The sequence below is a fragment of the Fulmarus glacialis genome, unplaced genomic scaffold (genome assembly GCF_000690835.1).
Source record: "Fulmarus glacialis isolate BGI_N327 unplaced genomic scaffold, ASM69083v1 scaffold33855, whole genome shotgun sequence".
Classification (NCBI taxonomy): Eukaryota; Metazoa; Chordata; class Aves; order Procellariiformes; family Procellariidae; genus Fulmarus; species Fulmarus glacialis.
The window spans coordinates 13,605-22,168 of NW_009214289.1; positions in this window are offsets into that span (position 1 = coordinate 13,605).

An 8,564-nucleotide genomic window follows, 5' to 3' on the forward strand; every position below is an offset into this window, starting at 1 on the left:
GGGTAGAGACAGCTCAGTGGAGACCTTGGCTCGGCACACAGCTCAGCAGTCACACAGGCAAAGACAACGTTGGGGTGCGTAAGGAAGGGAAAGCATTTGTCTGCATTGCCCTGGGGGTGGTGGTGAAGGATGCCAGAAGTGTCACTGGAAGCACACCATCGCAGAAGCTGATTAAGTTCTCCTGCTGAAGAAATGCCAGCCAGGAGGAGGAGATAAGGGAACCAGAGTGCAAATTACTGTGTTGCTTCCTGCTATGGTTTTCTTGTATCTTCGTATCAGTACCTTGCATTGGCCCGAGGGGACAGGCTTGAGAATTAAATGGACTCTTCCTCTCAGCTATACAGCAGGCCCCAGGAGCCACTTTCTTTCTCTTCTTTTTCTTTTTTGCACACCACAGTCCATCATGCGGTCTGGCAATCCTCAGCCTGCAGCACAACCTGGAACAAGATATAGCCAGAGGCATGGCAAGGCAGCACTGAGGCTAGAAGGCAGATGGGGACACTGAGGCACAGCAGAACTGCATTGCATTCTCAGTGCATAATGCAGATTAGCACAAATGGTGGGGTTGGAGCTCAGAGCTCAGCCTGCAAGCCCCACGCACTTGATTGAGACATCTTTTATGCTTTCTCCCTCTGCAATGACATAAAATTAATGCAATGCAGTATGTCTCTTGATTTTTCTTGCATTTCCCTGCTTGCTTTCTGGCTTTTCAATCTTTCCAGGTGTTTTCTATGTATCAATGATTATCAGGTTAGAAATAGCAGTTTTGTATTGCACCCTTGTGCTTATCTTTTTTGCTGGGGATCTGCCTTGAGCTCTGATGAATCAGTAATTGCTTTACAAATGCTAATGATTTTACTGGCACTGATCTGAAGTTTTTGCAGCTCCTCTTCAAGCATGTGAGTGACCTGTTAGGAGGTGATGATTTCTGTTAAAGAAGGACTTGCTGAGAATGAGTTAACAAAAGGTTCAGTGTTTTTAGGAAAGGGAGTAAGCAATAACCTGCCGGGGCCAGTCTGCAAGCTCCCTGATGGAGAAGCTTCAGAGGTGCACTGTGTGCACGCAGGTTCTGGATAAGTCTGGTCTAATGACTGACTCTCCCAGCTGAGTTACACACATGTGAAGGGATACAGCAAAGGCAGCAGTCCAGTGCTGCTTTGTTCCACTGCCTTATCTCTCCTGTGTATGTGCAACTTCAGCCCCAGTTCTGGGGCACGGAACCTGCTGCAGTCTTTCCCTGAGGGTGCTGTTCACTAAGATCCCTTGATGTGGTCAACAAGAACATCGTCACTGACCCCTAAAGAGGGAAATTAACTGAAGATGAGGTCAGGAAGGCAGACCCAAAACAAAACAGAGGTGTTTTGCAGGTAACGTGGAGACGTTAGCCTAATTCTGAAGTACCAGTCTGGCATTTTTGCCTTCATCTCATTGCTCCCTCCAGTGCGTACAGCCATGTAGGCGCCCTGCAGGACTGTGGTCAGCAAAATTCTCCTGGCTTTGGTTTCGTTAGGGCCACAGCCACATGTACCAGCCGGCAACAGGGCATTGTCTGAATGCTCTTCCCCTGTCCACTGGGACCAGCAGGGATTCCCTTCCCTGAGCACCTCTGGCTTAGCCATCAGAGACAGACTTTAATACTGAATATGTTAAATTATGCATGCTAATTTATATTCACACATTTTCTCATTGTATTTATAATATATAACAAACGTTTATGTAGCATCTCTCTTCCATTACCACAGGGTCTCAAAGCACTGTAGAACCTCTAAAAGCATGCTTATACATACATATTCTTCCTCTATCTTCATAGCATCTGAGGGTGTCCTAAGTCCTTAAAATAGTAACTACAGTAGCTTTGTTCATTCCGTCTTTTCTGTCTGTAGCAAAAATAGCTCAGCTAATTTGTAGTCTCTGTTTGTAGTCTGTATGTGTGAGAATGAGGGGTGTGTGTAAAGCCTCCATGACTGCACATCCTCTAGCAGTTGCTGCTTCTGACTCTCTCTGCTATCTGACTCTCTCTTCTATTCCGTCTGGACTTTATGTTTATCAATAAATTGCACCATGTCCTGATTCTAACCTCTGGATGTGTATTTTATGTCACTTAATGCAGTAATAAGAATACATCCATGTGTATGCCTGCACGGGGCAATGAGGGAGAGCTAAATTAAACTACATGAGCCAAATGCATAGTTCTGTTGAGTCTTGCGGTAGTTTTTTGCCTGGGCTCCTAATGGAGTAAGGTTTATCACATCTTTCTTTCTGCCTTTTGTCTTCTAAAAGCTTTTGAGCCTGTTAGCTGATCGGAACAAAATCTGACAGAAAGGTATATATCTCAGAGATTTTAAGTCCCTGCAAGATTTGTGGAATTATGCAGCTGAGTGGAAAAAGACCCAAAGTAGAGAGAGGTTACTGGATGGGATCAACTGGTGTTAGGCATCAGAAAAACAGGCAAGAAAAGCTGATCTGCAGGAAAGCAGGGTTTGTTGGCTCCGCTGCTGGTAGAGCAGCATCTCTCCTAGGCTGTTCTGCTGGATAGAGCTCTAACCTGCATCCCCCACTCTTGGTAAATGTGAGAAAATGCCTTTCTCCAGCATGGGAGGGTGTGAAATCCCTATAGCACCTTCTATAGCAACATGTGGACTTACCCACCATGCCAGGTATGCCTAGAGCCCCCTTATCCATCACGTGTTGAGACAAAGGGGCAATGTAGCATGCTCTGTGTAGGGAGTTCAGAGCAGAAAACTGGGCTACCCTGTGCAGTTTCTCACCCAAAAGGGACAAGCAGATGCCCTGTGTGCCTCTCAGCGCTGTGCTGGGACACTGGCTCCCTGCTCACTTGGAAGCAAGGAGGAAGAAGGTGTGCCTGACTCCTCTGCTTTCAGCAGTAGTTATGCCTTGATCCAAACTCCATAGCCAACGTGTTACATAGGCGTGGAGAGAGCCCAGACCTGGGTCAGAGCCACAAGCCCATGTATAGTGCATTTTGGGACTGCTTAGGAATTTCTTTTCCAAGAACTGAGCTGATCTTCCCTACATAACCCAAGGAGTCTGTGGCCCGGGTGGCTTGTGCCCCGGGGATCACCTGGGAATTAGACATCCATCTAGGCATTACAGTGTGCCATAAATCCTGGACAAGCCATGCTCAAGTGGTAACTGAGTCACTTCATGGTCCTGCATCTTGTTCCTGCAGAGGACATTGGATGCAGCCGTGTTAGAAAGCTGCGTATGCGGCATGCTGTGTGAGACAGGGAATAAATCTCTTCATTGCATCAGCTCTCTCCTGGCCCTGCTAAGAAAGAGAGCCAGGGCAGCAGGCTATCTTTTTGAGGGATTTGACAGGCATCATCTCACTTCATCTGGGCTGAAAAATTAAGCACGTGTAATTGTAGACCATGCTGATCTCTCTCATCATGTGTGAGTGGTTTTGTTGTCAGCTGTCTCTTGAGAGAGCCCCTGAAATTCTTTTGAACGGCTTGCTCCCCCTCAGCTGAAATATCCAAGCTGGAGGGAGAAAGGAGAGAGAGCACAGCTGGAAGTGATACCACATGCGTATCTGTGTTTACAGATTTGATGACTTCTCTCTAGTCCAGCTGGAGGACGTGCAATTGTAGACACTGATGTGCCATCACACCAGAGAGGAGGTAGTGATTCATCACCGCAGCTCACAGAGCAGCTCCTTGGGAACTGGCTGTACCAGTAAACACTGGCAGTCCCAGGGGATTCAAGCAGCAGTGGTGGGTGATAAGCCAACCCTTGTGAAAAGGTGCCTTGGCACCCCAGGATGGGAGAGACAGGCTTGATACTTTCATGGAGAGCAGCAGATAGCCTTGTTTCTTGTACAAACGTGATGCCTTTTTGATCATAACTCTGCAGAATTCAGTGGGAGTGTAACTGAGGGGGTCAGATCTGTTACACGGACTGAGTTATTTCAGCTTTATGAGTGAGACAGGGCGACCATTTCTGTAAGCAAGCAAATAGCCGAGCAAAACTGCATTAGACAAATAGTTCATCACAGGTAGGCAGAGCTAGATATGCATCTGATCCAAAGGTCTCGTTGGCAATCCTCTTCAGGCTTTTACTCACCCCTGCTTTTGCTGAGATAAGACATTCGTTTCAGACATTTATATTGTTTCTTTCCTTGCTGTGTGGTTTATTCTGCGGAGTACAAATTTCCCAGTGCTCAGTCCTTGGCTGACCCCACTTTGCAGTACATGAGCATCTCGTCATCTTTAACCATGTTGTCCCAGGTGGGAGCATGAAGCTAAGGCCAGCCTTCATCCATGGGACCCTGATCATCCTCATCTCTACATTCACTTTAGAGAGGTAGATGCCATCAGAGGGTGTCAGGTCTGGGTAGGCTGACCTACTTCTGGTCATAGACAAAATGGGGCTAATGGGGTCTCTGTTGTGTCTTGGTGCTTCTGTCCAAGTGAGTTTTCCTGGAGATGTGTTGGTGTTTTAGGTAGTTCAGGGAATTAAACCTGACGCCGTTGTTAGCGTCAGGCCTGTGAAGGATTGGGCCAGCTGCCAGCCCTCCTGGTGACACTTTTGGCTGTGATCGCTGCCATTTGGCATTAACTTCTGTAGGCTGTGTGGTGTGCTACCAAAAGCCTTTGCTTCTTACCAATTTCAACTGTTTCAATATATAATTCTATATATGGAGACAGTTACAATTTATTCCTATGTAAGGAAGGTTGCTGACAGGACCAGGACACCCTATGTGTGTTCTGGGTTATTCTTCTAAGAAGAACATGTGCATGCTGCTGTCCACTTTTGGGAAAGACGCCCAGGCTGAACTTGTCAAACCTGGGTGAATGTCTGCTATATGAGACTTGGCTTTTGCTTCTGAACAAGTAATTTTGTATTCAAGGATGCTGAGGCACTAAAACAGCCAAGCAACACCTGAAAATATGTATTTTGGTTGTGGGGAGAGGCAAGATTACCCTCTCCCCCTGGGCACCTACCCCTCTGCTTGTGCCTCTCTGTCCTCTCCCAGTACCGGCATGGCAGTCCCAAGAGCAAAGCCACAGAGAAAGTACCCAGTGCCACGCTACCCAGAGATGTGCCCTTCCTTCTTCAGTGCCTCTCTTCTTACTGAAAGGAGATACAACTCAGCTCCTACTTCCCAAAACAAGGCAGCACCACAGGTTGAAAGGGTGTCTGAAAAACCAAGGTAGGAATTGGCAAAGGCAGCAGCCCTGGTGCGATGGGACTGAAGCTGTCAGAGTGAGAGGAGGGACCCGAGAGTGGAGTTTCTGGCTGGGGGCTGCAGTGTGCCACCTCCGAAGGCAAGCGCTGCCCTGGGTTGTGGTGCAGCTTGGCTCCGGTGGGCTCATGGGGCTTGTAGCAAAGGTCATGGAAGCCCTTTTTGTTCCAGAGGCTAAAATTGGAAGGAAAATTAAATCCCCCCAGTGAGAGGCTGAGAAAACAAAGAATGAAACACCCAAAAAGCTTCTGTGTGCAGCTGCAAAAATTACCTTCTGCTGCTTATTAATTAGCATGGCAAGGATTTAGAAGAAGGCATGAGGTGGCAGTTGGTAGTACAAACCAAATTCTTGTGTTTCCCTTCCCAGGGATGCTGGGTTAGCTGTAAAACACTATCCTGTCCAGTGTGTTCGCTTTGGGTTATGTGACGTAGGGAAGAGCTACACAGCGTCCCCTCTCTCTTCATGGTGACACTGCCCTCACCGAAGGCTGGCGGGAGTCTTTCCCAAAAGATTTTGTGTGTTTGAGGGAACACTGGACAGGTCTTTGGAAGAGGATCACTGAATAAGGGGACCTCATCAAGCTGAGAAACTCTTGAGCTGACACTAAATGCGGTTGCAGTCTAGGAGGGTGTTAAGGGGCATTATCAGCCTGTTACTGCATTGTTTGGGTTGTGACCACTGTTGGAGATGGGATATTGGACTGGCTGGAGTCCAGAGAAGTTCATAGGGAGCCCAGTGCAGAAACATCTACCTCCAGGAGCTGGCCTAGAGCAGATTGGGGGTTTGTATCCCTGGGTGCAGAAAAGCCTGAACAGCACTGTCCTTCTTTCTAGTCTCAGCCATGTCATCATGCACAGAAACACCAGTACAGACAGGCTTGTCACCTCCGAGCTCCCTTAGGTCCCAGCACAGCCCTGGGGCAGAGCTGGAGCACTGCCACGAGGAGCACAGCCCTAGGAAGTCCCCGTTCCCTCGCTCATCCAGCTTATCTCCGAGATAAGTCTGTGCAGCCTCCCTGACGTCAGTGCAGCAGTCAGGAATCCCCTGCACGAAGCCGCAGTGGCTTCGCCCCTGTTTTAATAGTGCACATTGTTTGGGAGCCTCCAGCGCTTGGATGCAGGCACATCATTTCTGCTAGCTTGCGGCATAGCCTCTGGGAACCCCCGCCTGGGAAACGTGACTGTGTTCAGCACATCCGCAAACCTCAAGAGCTGAAACACAACCGGCCAAGTCGATTATATTACGGCTGAGATTCTTAAATAAACAGCACTCGATGAGTGCAGCAGGATGTTTAATAAGAGCCTCCTCAGCTCCCCGTGCCCCCCACGCCCCCCGCCTCCCATAATCACTTGTAGAGGCAGCCCTATAATCTATAGCCAGTGAGGGGAGAGGCAGTGAGGCAGAGTAATTTGTATTCCAGTTCTGCTACTGCTCCTAGTGCTTCCAAGAAGCAAGTAAAAATAGCACTCCGTCATTTTGTAAATAATAGATATCTCCTCACAGGCCCAGGGAGTCACGAGCACTTAAAAGGGAGATTGCGGGAAGAGGGGGGATATCTGCCTTGAGCCAGGGCCAGGAAGATGGGACATGGGGACTCGGAGAGAGTAATTTGTATTCCAGTTCTGCTACTGCTCCTAGTGCTTCCAAGAAGCAAGTAAAAATAGCACTCCGTCATTTTGTAAATAATAGCTATCTCCTCACAGGCCCAGGGAGTCACGAGCACTTAAAAGGGAGATTGCGGGAAGAGGGGGGATATCTGCCTTGAGCCAGGGCCAGGAAGATGGGACATGGGGACTCGGAGGGGGGCACAGGGGAGGGCAGGTGAAATGGAAACCCTGAAGCACCTCAGCAGCAGCCGCTGCTGCTTTACACCTTCTGCACACACAAAGGGAAGCAACTGACCCTGCTGGCGGGGGCTCAGGGCGGCAGGATCTGGCCCTCCACACAGAGATAATAGGGATGTTTATCGCCTGCACAAGCAGCTAGATCTGGCGTAGCAAATTCTTGGAGAAAGAGAGGGGTAGCTTTTAAAGAGCAGGCAGGTGTAGGGAGTGCCATGGTAACACTGTGGGGAGGGATGTTACAGCTTTTGTTTTACATTTGCATTGCAGATCTGCCCAGCTGTGGGGGATTTCTGCAGGCAGGAGCAAGGCAGCATTGCCGTGTGGGAGAAGGGGCAGCTCTCATCGACCTGTAGCACCTTGTTCCTGCTCACACACTTGCTCCAAATGGTTTTAGAAACACAGTTGTGCTGAAGCTTGGGAATAAGCTGAGCCTATAAATGGGAAAAGCCCCCAGACAAGGGAATCAGCCTCAAACAAATGGCTTGGGAACATGGCATGCCACTCGGGTCTCTAAATTCTGCCCATGTTCAAACGTTGAACCTGAAAATCTCTTGCTCTTCTAGTTTCGTGAACCAAGTCTCTCCTTTTTTGTTTCCCCAACTACAAAACAGGACTGGCAGCATCCGCCTGCCACCCCAGCAGGCTTGAAGGCTCAAATCACTTGTACATGTGAAAAAACTTTGAGTCACAGTGAAGGATGATGCTAGGAAAGGAAAAAATGCCATTTAATGTTCTGCAACAGGTCTAGGGAAAGTGCCCAACCCTCTACAGTACAGTCCTTAATTATTCAATCTTTGGTGAGAACTGGGCAAGACAGCCAAGCTGCAGTGTGAGTGTGTCTGCAGATTGAGGAGGAGGTAAGGATTTCCCTGCCATGTCTCTGAGCAGAGGCAGGAGATGCTCCTCTCTCAGCTTTCTCTTGCTGCAAAAGTAGACGCAGTTTCTTCTTGTTCAGGCTCAGGATGGGTAGATGTGAGGGTAAGGAGCGGGGAGGCTGGCTGAGTAGCTCCTGATTTCTCTGGAGGAGAATGTCTCACCGTCACAGAGGCGATGAGCTCGGGCAGGGCTGCAAGCAGTGCAGATGCTCTTGGGCTGTAGGATCACAAAGGAAGTGAATCTCTGAGGCTGGAGCTCTCTCTGTTCTGCTGGTAGTTTACTTATCTCTGGAATTCCCAGCTCTGCTGAAATCCCTGTTTGCGTAGCAATGATTTAATTTCAGAAATCCCACTGGAACCCAGCCAAATCCTGCCCTTAGGAGCACATATTAACAGGAGAAGTTCAGTCTGGCTTCTGCCATGAAAGGGGCAGGGAGCCCATTTTTCTAAGTGCTGGGGGACATCAATAAGCCAGTAACCGAGCCAGCCCCCCCAGCTCGTCCCTGCACTGGGCACTGCCTTGCAGGCGCAAAGGGGTCCCACTGAGTTCGGCGGGTTCGTGTGGCCTGGCCCGGGGGGTACATCTGCAGTTTGGAAATGGGCGATCCACTTCAGACCCGGGCTGTAATTAATTATTA